We start from the raw sequence: 19,722 nt of genomic DNA, 5'->3' as shown, positions 1-19,722 counted from the left end.
GGGGAAAGATACAGAAAGAGAGAACAACAGATAGGCAACAATAACTACATCTTCATGCACAACACATATATACAGCCTAAAGACCCCCCCCCCCCCCAATAACATTCAATATCAACCCCCACCCCAACATATTGATCTATTTTTTCAATAGTATGAATAAATAAATACTAGTAAATATCTACTTAAAATGATTACTGATAATTTCATTCAATTTTGATTATGATAAACAAAGATAGATTTTGTGGATTAAGTACTAACCAGCATGGTAGGCTTCTACATGTTAAAGAGTGCATACCTACATCTTCGGTACATATATAGTCATGTCACATGCATGACAAATTAATTTACTCCAATTTAATGCAAATCTATCATCATAAATATAGAATTGGAACCTACCGGACACTAATACAATTCCCTTACAATGCAAACTAATCTTAGATAGCTGGACACTGCTAGAATGAAGTATTTTTCCTCACCGGAAACTTTCTGCTTTTCTACTTTCACTTTTGCTCGCTTGAAATGATCGCACTAAAAACCCGAAGTGATATTTGGTCTCAAAATTTATAAAAATGTCTTCTAAACTCATATATAATTAGAAACACACATACATGTTCATTTTTTTAATGTAAAAACTCAAAATAAATTACATTCAAGTAAAAATCACAATTTCTTTAATTCAAATTGGTTTTTTGAAAATCCCGGGGGGGGGGGGGGGGTGTTGTGATGGATATTTTCTTGGAAAATATGCTATTAAAATGATTAAACTTGTTGAACTTGTTGGAAATTTAGTTTATTCACATAAATGAGAAGATGTACAAAAGAAAAATGCACGTTTATCATAATAATTGCAAATAAACAAGAAATATGCCTTACCAGCATGGAGCTCAATATGGGTATAGTCCACTAATGCATTTTCCATAGGCGGTAATGTTAACGTTAGGGTTCATAGCTCCGGCCCTAATTTTCGTTCAGCAACGAGGGACCTCTTGAATGAAAGCTCATCAAATTGTCTCTTTCCTGTTAAAATTTCGTGGTTTGAAGTCAGATTCGTTTTCCGGCAAAATGCGTCTGTATTGAAAAACTCTGAAAATGAAAGTAAAAGTAGGGAATTTCTCAGTTTTGGAAAGGGTGTACATCAAACAATTTCAATTCTTTTCTTCAAATGATAATTCAATTTTGACACTTGTTTTAAAAATTGCAAATCCTCTTTTCTGACATGTGTCAAACATTCTGATTTAAAATGTCCCAATATATGTATATACACTCTGCAAGTATAGGGACTATTTTGCTTAAAGGCACTTCTTTGTTGTCCTACCGATTCTAAAAATAGTTAGAGGGATATACCCAATATAAAACAGTCATTGTGGTTATTTACAATTCTTAGCTTATATATTCACTCTAGACACTATAAAGAACCATGATTCCAAATTTGGAAAAATTCAATACATAACTATGGATTTTGCAGCAGTGATACACATGCATGAAATTTTAAGAAACATTCCAGTCATAATTTACCTAAACAACATATAGCTCATTGGCACTCGATGCTCTTCAAATTGCATAAATTGAGGAAAATTTAATCTCAAGGATTAAAATACATGTAAAACATAAACATTCAATATTTTACCAAATTTATTTTGTTCATATTCTTATGAAAAAGCTCAATTATGTCTGATTTTATAAAATTGTTGTCGTAAAAATCATGAGTTTTTCTTTAGTTACAAAAAAGAATTGTTTTCAAACACCACGAAAAAGGTAAAATAGAAAAGTTTAGGAATTTCCCTATCCATCAAGGTATTACATGTAGGTATTGGTTTATAGCGAGCGCAGCTCGCCGGCGCGCAGCGCCGGCTAGCGAAGCGAGCTCTAAGAACCAGTGTGCGCGGGAAAAAGAACGAGCTAAACCTACAGTTCATCAAACAAAATTTTTTGTCTACGTCCCATAATGCTCTCTAATGTTTTCACCCGTGGTGCTATGCCAAAAATGGCCGACTTTTAACTCGTAATTTACGGTGACTTAAAGTTTGAAGACACGTTTTGAGTACCGCATATGCTTTGGCGAGACTCAAAAGATTTGTTACATGCTTCCATACCTTCGTATTGAGTCGAGAAACGTAAACAAAGACGAACAAAGTCATGGATGACGTCACAGTGCACTCGCGCTATATTTCCCGCGATAAATTTAGAGGTGGATCAAACATTAGTCTCGTTCAACCAGACGCTCGGCAGTCTCCGTAAATCTCCGACGAACAGAGATCTCTGCTCGTCGGAGATTTACGGAGACAGCCGAGCGTCTGGTTGAACGAGACTAGATCAAACATCTGTAATGAGTGTACTTCAGTATAGTCTGCGATACCTGCCTCATTGACATATGATTTGTTTTTAATCTTTTTTTAATATAGAGATTTTATATATATATATATACTAGCAAGAGCCATACTTTACTGTCATAGCGATCCATTTTTAAACTAATTGTGCATGCATGTACAGTAGGCATGTAAGTATATGTCCGTCTACCAAATAAACAATAGGACATTTTGAACTAAATAAAAGGGAATAAAATGAAAAAATAAACAGGTAAAAGAATTATGTAGATATTGCATATAGTCAGACCATTAAATTTAAAAGTGGGAAATTACACACCTACAAACAGGTACCGGTCTCTCTCTCTCTCTCTCTCTCTCTCTCTCTCTCTCTCTCTCTCTCTCTCTCTCTCTGGGTAGGGGGTTGCGCTGTATGTATCATAACCATTAAAATTAGTACCTTTGGCATACTTATTGTAGAGCAATACTCTCTCAAAAATTCTTTGACGTTCTTTGATACCTAAATAAAACTATAAGTTGATAATGATGCAAGGTACAGTAAGTGTAATTCTTGCTGCGCTCGCCAGAACGGTAGCACCGTAAAACATATTAAATAATAAAGTTATATGACTCTTTAATGTGAGGCCCTCAATTCAGTTTTTGCTCCATTTTGATGCTAGCTTGAGATTACCTCACCTATGACGTCATAATGACGTCATAGTGATGAGTTGTTTTTACTCATATAAGTGTAATATTTGCTGAACTTTTATTTAAGCCTAATTTCGGAACAAATGCACCATGACTTAACTCATTAAATATATGTCATAGGGAAAAGAAACTTGCTAATAAGGATTTTTTCTTTTACTCTTGTATCTTGTTACCATGGTAACAAATTTAGCAAAAATTATCAAAAGACATATCCTGTGGAAGAGAGTCTACATTTAACTAAAGTTCAAAATCCAGAAGAACAAGAAATACCCACAAAGTCCGTGAAATATGTATAATCAATGTAAAGTTTCCCAGTATCTATAATATTCTAAATTATTGATCTGCATGTAAAATACTGGCCTTGCAGGGTATATAGTTTTTATAGGTTCCTTCTTTTAAACTTGGACGAGTGAAGTTACAAAAATAAATTTTACTTACATCAAGTGTGGCTCATTGTTGTGTTTTATTCTTTGAAGAAGACTTCCATTTCAATTTACATGTTATCTAAAATGAAATGTTTTGAATTAAATTCTACATTATTAAACACTATTCCCAACATTTGCAATTCCATATCAAAAGCAGCCATATGTTGAGAGAGAGAGAGAGACAGACAGACAGACAGACAGACAGACGGACAGACAGACAGACAGACAGACAGACAGACAGACAGACAGACAGAATTAGAGAGAGGGGGAAAGATACAGAAAGAGAGAACAACAGATAGGCAACAATAACTACATCTTCATGCACAACACATATATACAGCCTAAAGACCCCCCCCCCCCCCAATAACATTCAATATCAACCCCCACCCCAACATATTGATCTATTTTTTCAATAGTATGAATAAATAAATACTAGTAAATATCTACTTAAAATGATTACTGATAATTTCATTCAATTTTGATTATGATAAACAAAGATAGATTTTGTGGATTAAGTACTAACCAGCATGGTAGGCTTCTACATGTTAAAGAGTGCATACCTACATCTTCGGTACATATATAGTCATGTCACATGCATGACAAATTAATTTACTCCAATTTAATGCAAATCTATCATCATAAATATAGAATTGGAACCTACCGGACACTAATACAATTCCCTTACAATGCAAACTAATCTTAGATAGCTGGACACTGCTAGAATGAAGTATTTTTCCTCACCGGAAACTTTCTGCTTTTCTACTTTCACTTTTGCTCGCTTGAAATGATCGCACTAAAAACCCGAAGTGATATTTGGTCTCAAAATTTATAAAAATGTCTTCTAAACTCATATATAATTAGAAACACACATACATGTTCATTTTTTTAATGTAAAAACTCAAAATAAATTACATTCAAGTAAAAATCACAATTTCTTTAATTCAAATTGGTTTTTTGAAAATCCCGGGGGGGGGGGGGGGGTGTTGTGATGGATATTTTCTTGGAAAATATGCTATTAAAATGATTAAACTTGTTGAACTTGTTGGAAATTTAGTTTATTCACATAAATGAGAAGATGTACAAAAGAAAAATGCACGTTTATCATAATAATTGCAAATAAACAAGAAATATGCCTTACCAGCATGGAGCTCAATATGGGTATAGTCCACTAATGCATTTTCCATAGGCGGTAATGTTAACGTTAGGGTTCATAGCTCCGGCCCTAATTTTCGTTCAGCAACGAGGGACCTCTTGAATGAAAGCTCATCAAATTGTCTCTTTCCTGTTAAAATTTCGTGGTTTGAAGTCAGATTCGTTTTCCGGCAAAATGCGTCTGTATTGAAAAACTCTGAAAATGAAAGTAAAAGTAGGGAATTTCTCAGTTTTGGAAAGGGTGTACATCAAACAATTTCAATTCTTTTCTTCAAATGATAATTCAATTTTGACACTTGTTTTAAAAATTGCAAATCCTCTTTTCTGACATGTGTCAAACATTCTGATTTAAAATGTCCCAATATATGTATATACACTCTGCAAGTATAGGGACTATTTTGCTTAAAGGCACTTCTTTGTTGTCCTACCGATTCTAAAAATAGTTAGAGGGATATACCCAATATAAAACAGTCATTGTGGTTATTTACAATTCTTAGCTTATATATTCACTCTAGACACTATAAAGAACCATGATTCCAAATTTGGAAAAATTCAATACATAACTATGGATTTTGCAGCAGTGATACACATGCATGAAATTTTAAGAAACATTCCAGTCATAATTTACCTAAACAACATATAGCTCATTGGCACTCGATGCTCTTCAAATTGCATAAATTGAGGAAAATTTAATCTCAAGGATTAAAATACATGTAAAACATAAACATTCAATATTTTACCAAATTTATTTTGTTCATATTCTTATGAAAAAGCTCAATTATGTCTGATTTTATAAAATTGTTGTCGTAAAAATCATGAGTTTTTCTTTAGTTACAAAAAAGAATTGTTTTCAAACACCACGAAAAAGGTAAAATAGAAAAGTTTAGGAATTTCCCTATCCATCAAGGTATTACATGTAGGTATTGGTTTATAGCGAGCGCAGCTCGCCGGCGCGCAGCGCCGGCTAGCGAAGCGAGCTCTAAGAACCAGTGTGCGCGGGAAAAAGAACGAGCTAAACCTACAGTTCATCAAACAAAATTTTTTGTCTACGTCCCATAATGCTCTCTAATGTTTTCACCCGTGGTGCTATGCCAAAAATGGCCGACTTTTAACTCGTAATTTACGGTGACTTAAAGTTTGAAGACACGTTTTGAGTACCGCATATGCTTTGGCGAGACTCAAAAGATTTGTTACATGCTTCCATACCTTCGTATTGAGTCGAGAAACGTAAACAAAGACGAACAAAGTCATGGATGACGTCACAGTGCACTCGCGCTATATTTCCCGCGATAAATTTAGAGGTGGATCAAACATTAGTCTCGTTCAACCAGACGCTCGGCAGTCTCCGTAAATCTCCGACGAACAGAGATCTCTGCTCGTCGGAGATTTACGGAGACAGCCGAGCGTCTGGTTGAACGAGACTAGATCAAACATCTGTAATGAGTGTACTTCAGTATAGTCTGCGATACCTGCCTCATTGACATATGATTTGTTTTTAATCTTTTTTTAATATAGAGATTTTATATATATATATATACTAGCAAGAGCCATACTTTACTGTCATAGCGATCCATTTTTAAACTAATTGTGCATGCATGTACAGTAGGCATGTAAGTATATGTCCGTCTACCAAATAAACAATAGGACATTTTGAACTAAATAAAAGGGAATAAAATGAAAAAATAAACAGGTAAAAGAATTATGTAGATATTGCATATAGTCAGACCATTAAATTTAAAAGTGGGAAATTACACACCTACAAACAGGTACCGGTCTCTCTCTCTCTCTCTCTCTCTCTCTCTCTCTCTCTCTCTCTCTCTCTCTCTCTCTCTCTCTGGGTAGGGGGTTGCGCTGTATGTATCATAACCATTAAAATTAGTACCTTTGGCATACTTATTGTAGAGCAATACTCTCTCAAAAATTCTTTGACGTTCTTTGATACCTAAATAAAACTATAAGTTGATAATGATGCAAGGTACAGTAAGTGTAATTCTTGCTGCGCTCGCCAGAACGGTAGCACCGTAAAACATATTAAATAATAAAGTTATATGACTCTTTAATGTGAGGCCCTCAATTCAGTTTTTGCTCCATTTTGATGCTAGCTTGAGATTACCTCACCTATGACGTCATAATGACGTCATAGTGATGAGTTGTTTTTACTCATATAAGTGTAATATTTGCTGAACTTTTATTTAAGCCTAATTTCGGAACAAATGCACCATGACTTAACTCATTAAATATATGTCATAGGGAAAAGAAACTTGCTAATAAGGATTTTTTCTTTTACTCTTGTATCTTGTTACCATGGTAACAAATTTAGCAAAAATTATCAAAAGACATATCCTGTGGAAGAGAGTCTACATTTAACTAAAGTTCAAAATCCAGAAGAACAAGAAATACCCACAAAGTCCGTGAAATATGTATAATCAATGTAAAGTTTCCCAGTATCTATAATATTCTAAATTATTGATCTGCATGTAAAATACTGGCCTTGCAGGGTATATAGTTTTTATAGGTTCCTTCTTTTAAACTTGGACGAGTGAAGTTACAAAAATAAATTTTACTTACATCAAGTGTGGCTCATTGTTGTGTTTTATTCTTTGAAGAAGACTTCCATTTCAATTTACATGTTATCTAAAATGAAATGTTTTGAATTAAATTCTACATTATTAAACACTATTCCCAACATTTGCAATTCCATATCAAAAGCAGCCATATGTTGAGAGAGAGAGAGAGACAGACAGACAGACAGACAGACAGACGGACAGACAGACAGACAGACAGACAGACAGACAGACAGACAGACAGACAGAATTAGAGAGAGGGGGAAAGATACAGAAAGAGAGAACAACAGATAGGCAACAATAACTACATCTTCATGCACAACACATATATACAGCCTAAAGACCCCCCCCCCCCCCAATAACATTCAATATCAACCCCCACCCCAACATATTGATCTATTTTTTCAATAGTATGAATAAATAAATACTAGTAAATATCTACTTAAAATGATTACTGATAATTTCATTCAATTTTGATTATGATAAACAAAGATAGATTTTGTGGATTAAGTACTAACCAGCATGGTAGGCTTCTACATGTTAAAGAGTGCATACCTACATCTTCGGTACATATATTCTAAGTCATGTCACATGCATGACAAATTAATTTACTCCAATTTAATGCAAATCTATCATCATAAATATAGAATTGGAACCTACCGGACACTAATACAATTCCCTTACAATGCAAACTAATCTTAGATAGCTGGACACTGCTAGAATGAAGTATTTTTCCTCACCGGAAACTTTCTGCTTTTCTACTTTCACTTTTGCTCGCTTGAAATGATCGCACTAAAAACCCGAAGTGATATTTGGTCTCAAAATTTATAAAAATGTCTTCTAAACTCATATATAATTAGAAACACACATACATGTTCATTTTTTTAATGTAAAAACTCAAAATAAATTACATTCAAGTAAAAATCACAATTTCTTTAATTCAAATTGGTTTTTTGAAAATCCCGGGGGGGGGGGGGGGGGTGTTGTGATGGATATTTTCTTGGAAAATATGCTATTAAAAAGATTAAACTTGTTGAACTTGTTGGAAATTTAGTTTATTCACATAAATGAGAAGATGTACAAAAGAAAAATGCACGTTTATCATAATAATTGCAAATAAACAAGAAATATGCCTTACCAGCATGGAGCTCAATATGGGTATAGTCCACTAATGCATTTTCCATAGGCGGTAATGTTAACGTTAGGGTTCATAGCTCCGGCCCTAATTTTCGTTCAGCAACGAGGGACCTCTTGAATGAAAGCTCATCAAATTGTCTCTTTCCTGTTAAAATTTCGTGGTTTGAAGTCAGATTCGTTTTCCGGCAAAATGCGTCTGTATTGAAAAACTCTGAAAATGAAAGTAAAAGTAGGGAATTTCTCAGTTTTGGAAAGGGTGTACATCAAACAATTTCAATTCTTTTCTTCAAATGATAATTCAATTTTGACACTTGTTTTAAAAATTGCAAATCCTCTTTTCTGACATGTGTCAAACATTCTGATTTAAAATGTCCCAATATATGTATATACACTCTGCAAGTATAGGGACTATTTTGCTTAAAGGCACTTCTTTGTTGTCCTACCGATTCTAAAAATAGTTAGAGGGATATACCCAATATAAAACAGTCATTGTGGTTATTTACAATTCTTAGCTTATATATTCACTCTAGACACTATAAAGAACCATGATTCCAAATTTGGAAAAATTCAATACATAACTATGGATTTTGCAGCAGTGATACACATGCATGAAATTTTAAGAAACATTCCAGTCATAATTTACCTAAACAACATATAGCTCATTGGCACTCGATGCTCTTCAAATTGCATAAATTGAGGAAAATTTAATCTCAAGGATTAAAATACATGTAAAACATAAACATTCAATATTTTACCAAATTTATTTTGTTCATATTCTTATGAAAAAGCTCAATTATGTCTGATTTTATAAAATTGTTGTCGTAAAAATCATGAGTTTTTCTTTAGTTACAAAAAAGAATTGTTTTCAAACACCACGAAAAAGGTAAAATAGAAAAGTTTAGGAATTTCCCTATCCATCAAGGTATTACATGTAGGTATTGGTTTATAGCGAGCGCAGCTCGCCGGCGCGCAGCGCCGGCTAGCGAAGCGAGCTCTAAGAACCAGTGTGCGCGGGAAAAAGAACGAGCTAAACCTACAGTTCATCAAACAAAATTTTTTGTCTACGTCCCATAATGCTCTCTAATGTTTTCACCCGTGGTGCTATGCCAAAAATGGCCGACTTTTAACTCGTAATTTACGGTGACTTAAAGTTTGAAGACACGTTTTGAGTACCGCATATGCTTTGGCGAGACTCAAAAGATTTGTTACATGCTTCCATACCTTCGTATTGAGTCGAGAAACGTAAACAAAGACGAACAAAGTCATGGATGACGTCACAGTGCACTCGCGCTATATTTCCCGCGATAAATTTAGAGGTGGATCAAACATTAGTCTCGTTCAACCAGACGCTCGGCAGTCTCCGTAAATCTCCGACGAACAGAGATCTCTGCTCGTCGGAGATTTACGGAGACAGCCGAGCGTCTGGTTGAACGAGACTAGATCAAACATCTGTAATGAGTGTACTTCAGTATAGTCTGCGATACCTGCCTCATTGACATATGATTTGTTTTTAATCTTTTTTTAATATAGAGATTTTATATATATATATATACTAGCAAGAGCCATACTTTACTGTCATAGCGATCCATTTTTAAACTAATTGTGCATGCATGTACAGTAGGCATGTAAGTATATGTCCGTCTACCAAATAAACAATAGGACATTTTGAACTAAATAAAAGGGAATAAAATGAAAAAATAAACAGGTAAAAGAATTATGTAGATATTGCATATAGTCAGACCATTAAATTTAAAAGTGGGAAATTACACACCTACAAACAGGTACCGGTCTCTCTCTCTCTCTCTCTCTCTCTCTCTCTCTCTCTCTCTCTCTCTCTCTCTCTCTGGGTAGGGGGTTGCGCTGTATGTATCATAACCATTAAAATTAGTACCTTTGGCATACTTATTGTAGAGCAATACTCTCTCAAAAATTCTTTGACGTTCTTTGATACCTAAATAAAACTATAAGTTGATAATGATGCAAGGTACAGTAAGTGTAATTCTTGCTGCGCTCGCCAGAACGGTAGCACCGTAAAACATATTAAATAATAAAGTTATATGACTCTTTAATGTGAGGCCCTCAATTCAGTTTTTGCTCCATTTTGATGCTAGCTTGAGATTACCTCACCTATGACGTCATAATGACGTCATAGTGATGAGTTGTTTTTACTCATATAAGTGTAATATTTGCTGAACTTTTATTTAAGCCTAATTTCGGAACAAATGCACCATGACTTAACTCATTAAATATATGTCATAGGGAAAAGAAACTTGCTAATAAGGATTTTTTCTTTTACTCTTGTATCTTGTTACCATGGTAACAAATTTAGCAAAAATTATCAAAAGACATATCCTGTGGAAGAGAGTCTACATTTAACTAAAGTTCAAAATCCAGAAGAACAAGAAATACCCACAAAGTCCGTGAAATATGTATAATCAATGTAAAGTTTCCCAGTATCTATAATATTCTAAATTATTGATCTGCATGTAAAATACTGGCCTTGCAGGGTATATAGTTTTTATAGGTTCCTTCTTTTAAACTTGGACGAGTGAAGTTACAAAAATAAATTTTACTTACATCAAGTGTGGCTCATTGTTGTGTTTTATTCTTTGAAGAAGACTTCCATTTCAATTTACATGTTATCTAAAATGAAATGTTTTGAATTAAATTCTACATTATTAAACACTATTCCCAACATTTGCAATTCCATATCAAAAGCAGCCATATGTTGAGAGAGAGAGAGAGACAGACAGACAGACAGACAGACAGACGGGACAGACAGACAGACAGACAGACAGACAGACAGACAGACAGACAGACAGACAGACAGAATTAGAGAGAGGGGGAAAGATACAGAAAGAGAGAACAACAGATAGGCAACAATAACTACATCTTCATGCACAACACATATATACAGCCTAAAGACCCCCCCCCCCCCCAATAACATTCAATATCAACCCCCACCCCAACATATTGATCTATTTTTTCAATAGTATGAATAAATAAATACTAGTAAATATCTACTTAAAATGATTACTGATAATTTCATTCAATTTTGATTATGATAAACAAAGATAGATTTTGTGGATTAAGTACTAACCAGCATGGTAGGCTTCTACATGTTAAAGAGTGCATACCTACATCTTCGGTACATATATAGTCATGTCACATGCATGACAAATTAATTTACTCCAATTTAATGCAAATCTATCATCATAAATATAGAATTGGAACCTACCGGACACTAATACAATTCCCTTACAATGCAAACTAATCTTAGATAGCTGGACACTGCTAGAATGAAGTATTTTTCCTCACCGGAAACTTTCTGCTTTTCTACTTTCACTTTTGCTCGCTTGAAATGATCGCACTAAAAACCCGAAGTGATATTTGGTCTCAAAATTTATAAAAATGTCTTCTAAACTCATATATAATTAGAAACACACATACATGTTCATTTTTTTAATGTAAAAACTCAAAATAAATTACATTCAAGTAAAAATCACAATTTCTTTAATTCAAATTGGTTTTTTGAAAATCCCGGGGGGGGGGGGGGGGGTGTTGTGATGGATATTTTCTTGGAAAATATGCTATTAAAATGATTAAACTTGTTGAACTTGTTGGAAATTTAGTTTATTCACATAAATGAGAAGATGTACAAAAGAAAAATGCACGTTTATCATAATAATTGCAAATAAACAAGAAATATGCCTTACCAGCATGGAGCTCAATATGGGTATAGTCCACTAATGCATTTTCCATAGGCGGTAATGTTAACGTTAGGGTTCATAGCTCCGGCCCTAATTTTCGTTCAGCAACGAGGGACCTCTTGAATGAAAGCTCATCAAATTGTCTCTTTCCTGTTAAAATTTCGTGGTTTGAAGTCAGATTCGTTTTCCGGCAAAATGCGTCTGTATTGAAAAACTCTGAAAATGAAAGTAAAAGTAGGGAATTTCTCAGTTTTGGAAAGGGTGTACATCAAACAATTTCAATTCTTTTCTTCAAATGATAATTCAATTTTGACACTTGTTTTAAAAATTGCAAATCCTCTTTTCTGACATGTGTCAAACATTCTGATTTAAAATGTCCCAATATATGTATATACACTCTGCAAGTATAGGGACTATTTTGCTTAAAGGCACTTCTTTGTTGTCCTACCGATTCTAAAAATAGTTAGAGGGATATACCCAATATAAAACAGTCATTGTGGTTATTTACAATTCTTAGCTTATATATTCACTCTAGACACTATAAAGAACCATGATTCCAAATTTGGAAAAATTCAATACATAACTATGGATTTTGCAGCAGTGATACACATGCATGAAATTTTAAGAAACATTCCAGTCATAATTTACCTAAACAACATATAGCTCATTGGCACTCGATGCTCTTCAAATTGCATAAATTGAGGAAAATTTAATCTCAAGGATTAAAATACATGTAAAACATAAACATTCAATATTTTACCAAATTTATTTTGTTCATATTCTTATGAAAAAGCTCAATTATGTCTGATTTTATAAAATTGTTGTCGTAAAAATCATGAGTTTTTCTTTAGTTACAAAAAAGAATTGTTTTCAAACACCACGAAAAAGGTAAAATAGAAAAGTTTAGGAATTTCCCTATCCATCAAGGTATTACATGTAGGTATTGGTTTATAGCGAGCGCAGCTCGCCGGCGCGCAGCGCCGGCTAGCGAAGCGAGCTCTAAGAACCAGTGTGCGCGGGAAAAAGAACGAGCTAAACCTACAGTTCATCAAACAAAATTTTTTGTCTACGTCCCATAATGCTCTCTAATGTTTTCACCCGTGGTGCTATGCCAAAAATGGCCGACTTTTAACTCGTAATTTACGGTGACTTAAAGTTTGAAGACACGTTTTGAGTACCGCATATGCTTTGGCGAGACTCAAAAGATTTGTTACATGCTTCCATACCTTCGTATTGAGTCGAGAAACGTAAACAAAGACGAACAAAGTCATGGATGACGTCACAGTGCACTCGCGCTATATTTCCCGCGATAAATTTAGAGGTGGATCAAACATTAGTCTCGTTCAACCAGACGCTCGGCAGTCTCCGTAAATCTCCGACGAACAGAGATCTCTGCTCGTCGGAGATTTACGGAGACAGCCGAGCGTCTGGTTGAACGAGACTAGATCAAACATCTGTAATGAGTGTACTTCAGTATAGTCTGCGATACCTGCCTCATTGACATATGATTTGTTTTTAATCTTTTTTTAATATAGAGATTTTATATATATATATATACTAGCAAGAGCCATACTTTACTGTCATAGCGATCCATTTTTAAACTAATTGTGCATGCATGTACAGTAGGCATGTAAGTATATGTCCGTCTACCAAATAAACAATAGGACATTTTGAACTAAATAAAAGGGAATAAAATGAAAAAATAAACAGGTAAAAGAATTATGTAGATATTGCATATAGTCAGACCATTAAATTTAAAAGTGGGAAATTACACACCTACAAACAGGTACCGGTCTCTCTCTCTCTCTCTCTCTCTCTCTCTCTCTCTCTCTCTCTCTCTCTCTCTGGGTAGGGGGTTGCGCTGTATGTATTATAACCATTAAAATTAGTACCTTTGGCATACTTATTGTAGAGCAATACTCTCTCAAAAATTCTTTGACGTTCTTTGATACCTAAATAAAACTATAAGTTGATAATGATGCAAGGTACAGTAAGTGTAATTTTTGCTGCGCTCGCCAGAACGGTAGCACCGTAAAACATATTAAATAATAAAGTTATATGACTCTTTAATGTGAGGCCCTCAATTCAGTTTTTGCTCCATTTTGATGCTAGCTTGAGATTACCTCACCTATGACGTCATAATGACGTCATAGTGATGAGTTGTTTTTACTCATATAAGTGTAATATTTGCTGAACTTTTATTTAAGCCTAATTTCGGAACAAATGCACCATGACTTAACTCATTAAATATATGTCATAGGGAAAAGAAACTTGCTAATAAGGATTTTTTCTTTTACTCTTGTATCTTGTTACCATGGTAACAAATTTAGCAAAAATTATCAAAAGACATATCCTGTGGAAGAGAGTCTACATTTAACTAAAGTTCAAAATCCAGAAGAACAAGAAATACCCACAAAGTCCGTGAAATATGTATAATCAATGTAAAGTTTCCCAGTATCTATAATATTCTAAATTATTGATCTGCATGTAAAATACTGGCCTTGCAGGGTATATAGTTTTTATAGGTTCCTTCTTTTAAACTTGGACGAGTGAAGTTACAAAAATAAATTTTACTTACATCAAGTGTGGCTCATTGTTGTGTTTTATTCTTTGAAGAAGACTTCCATTTCAATTTACATGTTATCTAAAATGAAATGTTTTGAATTAAATTCTACATTATTAAACACTATTCCCAACATTTGCAATTCCATATCAAAAGCAGCCATATGTTGAGAGAGAGAGAGAGACAGACAGACAGACAGACAGACAGACGGACAGACAGACAGACAGACAGACAGACAGACAGAATTAGAGAGAGGGGGAAAGATACAGAAAGAGAGAACAACAGATAGGCAACAATAACTACATCTTCATGCACAACACATATATACAGCCTAAAGACCCCCCCCCCCCCCCCAATAACATTCAATATCAACCCCCACCCCAACATATTGATCTATTTTTTCAATAGTATGAATAAATAAATACTAGTAAATATCTACTTAAAATGATTACTGATAATTTCATTCAATTTTGATTATGATAAACAAAGATAGATTTTGTGGATTAAGTACTAACCAGCATGGTAGGCTTCTACATGTTAAAGAGTGCATACCTACATCTTCGGTACATATATAGTCATGTCACATGCATGACAAATTAATTTACTCCAATTTAATGCAAATCTATCATCATAAATATAGAATTGGAACCTACCGGACACTAATACAATTCCCTTACAATGCAAACTAATCTTAGATAGCTGGACACTGCTAGAATGAAGTATTTTTCCTCACCGGAAACTTTCTGCTTTTCTACTTTCACTTTTGCTCGCTTGAAATGATCGCACTAAAAACCCGAAGTGATATTTGGTCTCAAAATTTATAAAAATGTCTTCTAAACTCATATATAATTAGAAACACACATACATGTTCATTTTTTTAATGTAAAAACTCAAAATAAATTACATTCAAGTAAAAATCACAATTTCTTTAATTCAAATTGGTTTTTTGAAAATCCCGGGGGGGGGGGGGGGGTGTTGTGATGGATATTTTCTTGGAAAATATGCTATTAAAATGATTAAACTTGTTGAACTTGTTGGAAATTTAGTTTATTCACATAAATGAGAAGATGTACAAAAGAAAAATGCACGTTTATCATAATAATTGCAAATAAACAAGAAATATGCCTTACCAGCATGGAGCTCAATATGGGTATAGTCCACTAATGCATTTTCCATAGGCGGTAATGTTAACGTTAGGGTTCATAGCTCCGGCCCTAATTTTCGTTCAGCAACGAGGGACCTCTCTTGAATGAAAGCTCATCAAATTGTCTCTTTCCTGTTAAAATTTCGTGGTTTGAAGTCAGATTCGTTTTCCGGCAAAATGCGTCTGTATTGAAAAACTCTGAAAATGAAAGTAAAAGTAGGGAATTTCTCAGTTTTGGAAAGGGTGTACATCAAACAATTTCAATTCTTTTCTTCAAATGATAATTCAATTTTGACACTTGTTTTAAAAATTGCAAATCCTCTTTTCTGACATGTGTCAAACATTCTGATTTAAAATGTCCCAATATATGTATATACACTCTGCAAGTATAGGGACTATTTTGCTTAAAGGCACTTCTTTGTTGTCCTACCGATTCTAAAAATAGTTAGAGGGATATACCCAATATAAAACAGTCATTGTGGTTATTTACAATTCTTAGCTTATATATTCACTCTAGACACTATAAAGAACCATGATTCCAAATTTGGAAAAATTCAATACATAACTATGGATTTTGCAGCAGTGATACACATGCATGAAATTTTAAGAAACATTCCAGTCATAATTTACCTAAACAACATATAGCTCATTGGCACTCGATGCTCTTCAAATTGCATAAATTGAGGAAAATTTAATCTCAAGGATTAAAATACATGTAAAACATAAACATTCAATATTTTACCAAATTTATTTTGTTCATATTCTTATGAAAAAGCTCAATTATGTCTGATTTTATAAAATTGTTGTCGTAAAAATCATGAGTTTTTCTTTAGTTACAAAAAAGAATTGTTTTCAAACACCACGAAAAAGGTAAAATAGAAAAGTTTAGGAATTTCCCTATCCATCAAGGTATTACATGTAGGTATTGGTTTATAGCGAGCGCAGCTCGCCGGCGCGCAGCGCCGGCTAGCGAAGCGAGCTCTAAGAACCAGTGTGCGCGGGAAAAAGAACGAGCTAAACCTACAGTTCATCAAACAAAATTTTTTGTCTACGTCCCATAATGCTCTCTAATGTTTTCACCCGTGGTGCTATGCCAAAAATGGCCGACTTTTAACTCGTAATTTACGGTGACTTAAAGTTTGAAGACACGTTTTGAGTACCGCATATGCTTTGGCGAGACTCAAAAGATTTGTTACATGCTTCCATACCTTCGTATTGAGTCGAGAAACGTAAACAAAGACGAACAAAGTCATGGATGACGTCACAGTGCACTCGCGCTATATTTCCCGCGATAAATTTAGAGGTGGATCAAACATTAGTCTCGTTCAACCAGACGCTCGGCAGTCTCCGTAAATCTCCGACGAACAGAGATCTCTGCTCGTCGGAGATTTACGGAGACAGCCGAGCGTCTGGTTGAACGAGACTAGATCAAACATCTGTAATGAGTGTACTTCAGTATAGTCTGCGATACCTGCCTCATTGACATATGATTTGTTTTTAATCTTTTTTTAATATAGAGATTTTATATATATATATATACTAGCAAGAGCCATACTTTACTGTCATAGCGATCCATTTTTAAACTAATTGTGCATGCATGTACAGTAGGCATGTAAGTATATGTCCGTCTACCAAATAAACAATAGGACATTTTGAACTAAATAAAAGGGAATAAAATGAAAAAATAAACAGGTAAAAGAAATTATGTAGATATTGCATATAGTCAGACCATTAAATTTAAAAGTGGGAAATTACACACCTACAAACAGGTACCGGTCTCTCTCTCTCTCTCTCTCTCTCTCTCTCTCTCTCTCTCTCTCTCTCTCTCTCTCTGGGTAGGGGGTTGCGCTGTATGTATCATAACCATTAAAATTAGTACCTTTGGCATACTTATTGTAGAGCAATACTCTCTCAAAAATTCTTTGACGTTCTTTGATACCTAAATAAAACTATAAGTTGATAATGATGCAAGGTACAGTAAGTGTAATTCTTGCTGCGCTCGCCAGAACGGTAGCACCGTAAAACATATTAAATAATAAAGTTATATGACTCTTTAATGTGAGGCCCTCAATTCAGTTTTTGCTCCATTTTGATGCTAGCTTGAGATTACCTCACCTATGACGTCATAATGACGTCATAGTGATGAGTTGTTTTTACTCATATAAGTGTAATATTTGCTGAACTTTTATTTAAGCCTAATTTCGGAACAAATGCACCATGACTTAACTCATTAAATATATGTCATAGGGAAAAGAAACTTGCTAATAAGGATTTTTTCTTTTACTCTTGTATCTTGTTACCATGGTAACAAATTTAGCAAAAATTATCAAAAGACATATCCTGTGGAAGAGAGTCTACATTTAACTAAAGTTCAAAATCCAGAAGAACAAGAAATACCCACAAAGTCCGTGAAATATGTATAATCAATGTAAAGTTTCCCAGTATCTATAATATTCTAAATTATTGATCTGCATGTAAAATACTGGCCTTGCAGGGTATATAGTTTTTATAGGTTCCTTCTTTTAAACTTGGACGAGTGAAGTTACAAAAATAAATTTTACTTACATCAAGTGTGGCTCATTGTTGTGTTTTATTCTTTGAAGAAGACTTCCATTTCAATTTACATGTTATCTAAAATGAAATGTTTTGAATTAAATTCTACATTATTAAACACTATTCCCAACATTTGCAATTCCATATCAAAAGCAGCCATATGTTGAGAGAGAGAGAGAGACAGACAGACAGACAGACAGACAGACGGACAGACAGACAGACAGACAGACAGACAGACAGACAGACAGACAGAATTAGAGAGAGGGGGAAAGATACAGAAAGAGAGAACAACAGATAGGCAACAATAACTACATCTTCATGCACAACACATATATACAGCCTAAAGACCCCCCCCCCCCCCAATAACATTCAATATCAACCCCCACCCCAACATATTGATCTATTTTTTCAATAGTATGAATAAATAAATACTAGTAAATATCTACTTAAAATGATTACTGATAATTTCATTCAATTTTGATTATGATAAACAAAGATAGATTTTGTGGATTAAGTACTAACCAGCATGGTAGGCTTCTACATGTTAAAGAGTGCATACCTACATCTTCGGTACATATATAGTCATGTCACATGCATGACAAATTAATTTACTCCAATTTAATGCAAATCTATCATCATAAATATAGAATTGGAACCTACCGGACACTAATACAATTCCCTTACAATGCAAACTAATCTTAGATAGCTGGACACTGCTAGAATGAAGTATTTTTCCTCACCGGAAACTTTCTGCTTTTCTACTTTCACTTTTGCTCGCTTGAAATGATCGCACTAAAAACCCGAAGTGATATTTGGTCTCAAAATTTATAAAAATGTCTTCTAAACTCATATATAATTAGAAACACACATACATGTTCATTTTTTTAATGTAAAAACTCAAAATAAATTACATTCAAGTAAAAATCACAATTTCTTTAATTCAAATTGGTTTTTTGAAAATCCCGGGGGGGGGGGGGGGGTGTTGTGATGGATATTTTCTTGGAAAATATGCTATTAAAATGATTAAACTTGTTGAACTTGTTGGAAATTTAGTTTATTCACATAAATGAGAAGATGTACAAAAGAAAAATGCACGTTTATCATAATAATTGCAAATAAACAAGAAATATGCCTTACCAGCATGGAGCTCAATATGGGTATAGTCCACTAATGCATTTTCCATAGGCGGTAATGTTAACGTTAGGGTTCATAGCTCCGGCCCTAATTTTCGTTCAGCAACGAGGGACCTCTTGAATGAAAGCTCATCAAATTGTCTCTTTCCTGTTAAAATTTCGTGGTTTGAAGTCAGATTCGTTTTCCGGCAAAATGCGTCTGTATTGAAAAACTCTGAAAATGAAAGTAAAAGTAGGGAATTTCTCAGTTTTGGAAAGGGTGTACATCAAACAATTTCAATTCTTTTCTTCAAATGATAATTCAATTTTGACACTTGTTTTAAAAATTGC

General features: G+C 34.1%; 1 long non-coding RNA gene across 4 annotated transcripts in view; it reads right to left on the bottom strand.

Annotated features, from left to right (window-relative positions):
* Nucleotides 1-19,722, bottom strand: part of LOC117684577 (uncharacterized) — a 37,462-nt gene that overhangs the window by 2,787 nt on the left and 14,953 nt on the right. For all 4 annotated transcript variants that reach the window (XR_010710086.1, XR_010710085.1, XR_010710087.1 and 1 more), the window contains 11 exons: nucleotides 19,397-19,606; nucleotides 18,272-18,337; nucleotides 15,693-15,904; nucleotides 14,578-14,643; nucleotides 12,006-12,215; nucleotides 10,867-10,932; nucleotides 8,291-8,500; nucleotides 7,157-7,222; nucleotides 4,575-4,784; nucleotides 3,450-3,515; nucleotides 874-1,083 (listed from right to left, as the gene is read on the bottom strand). This is a non-coding gene — a long non-coding RNA (uncharacterized lncRNA). The remainder of the gene's footprint in view (nucleotides 1-873; nucleotides 1,084-3,449; nucleotides 3,516-4,574; nucleotides 4,785-7,156; nucleotides 7,223-8,290; nucleotides 8,501-10,866; nucleotides 10,933-12,005; nucleotides 12,216-14,577; nucleotides 14,644-15,692; nucleotides 15,905-18,271; nucleotides 18,338-19,396; nucleotides 19,607-19,722) is intronic.

The sequence above is a fragment of the Magallana gigas genome, chromosome 10, assembly GCF_963853765.1.
Source record: "Magallana gigas chromosome 10, xbMagGiga1.1, whole genome shotgun sequence".
Classification (NCBI taxonomy): Eukaryota; Metazoa; Mollusca; class Bivalvia; order Ostreida; family Ostreidae; genus Magallana; species Magallana gigas.
The sequence above is the reverse complement of the archived record's forward strand: the minus strand, read 5'-3'. Positions and strand labels throughout refer to the sequence as shown.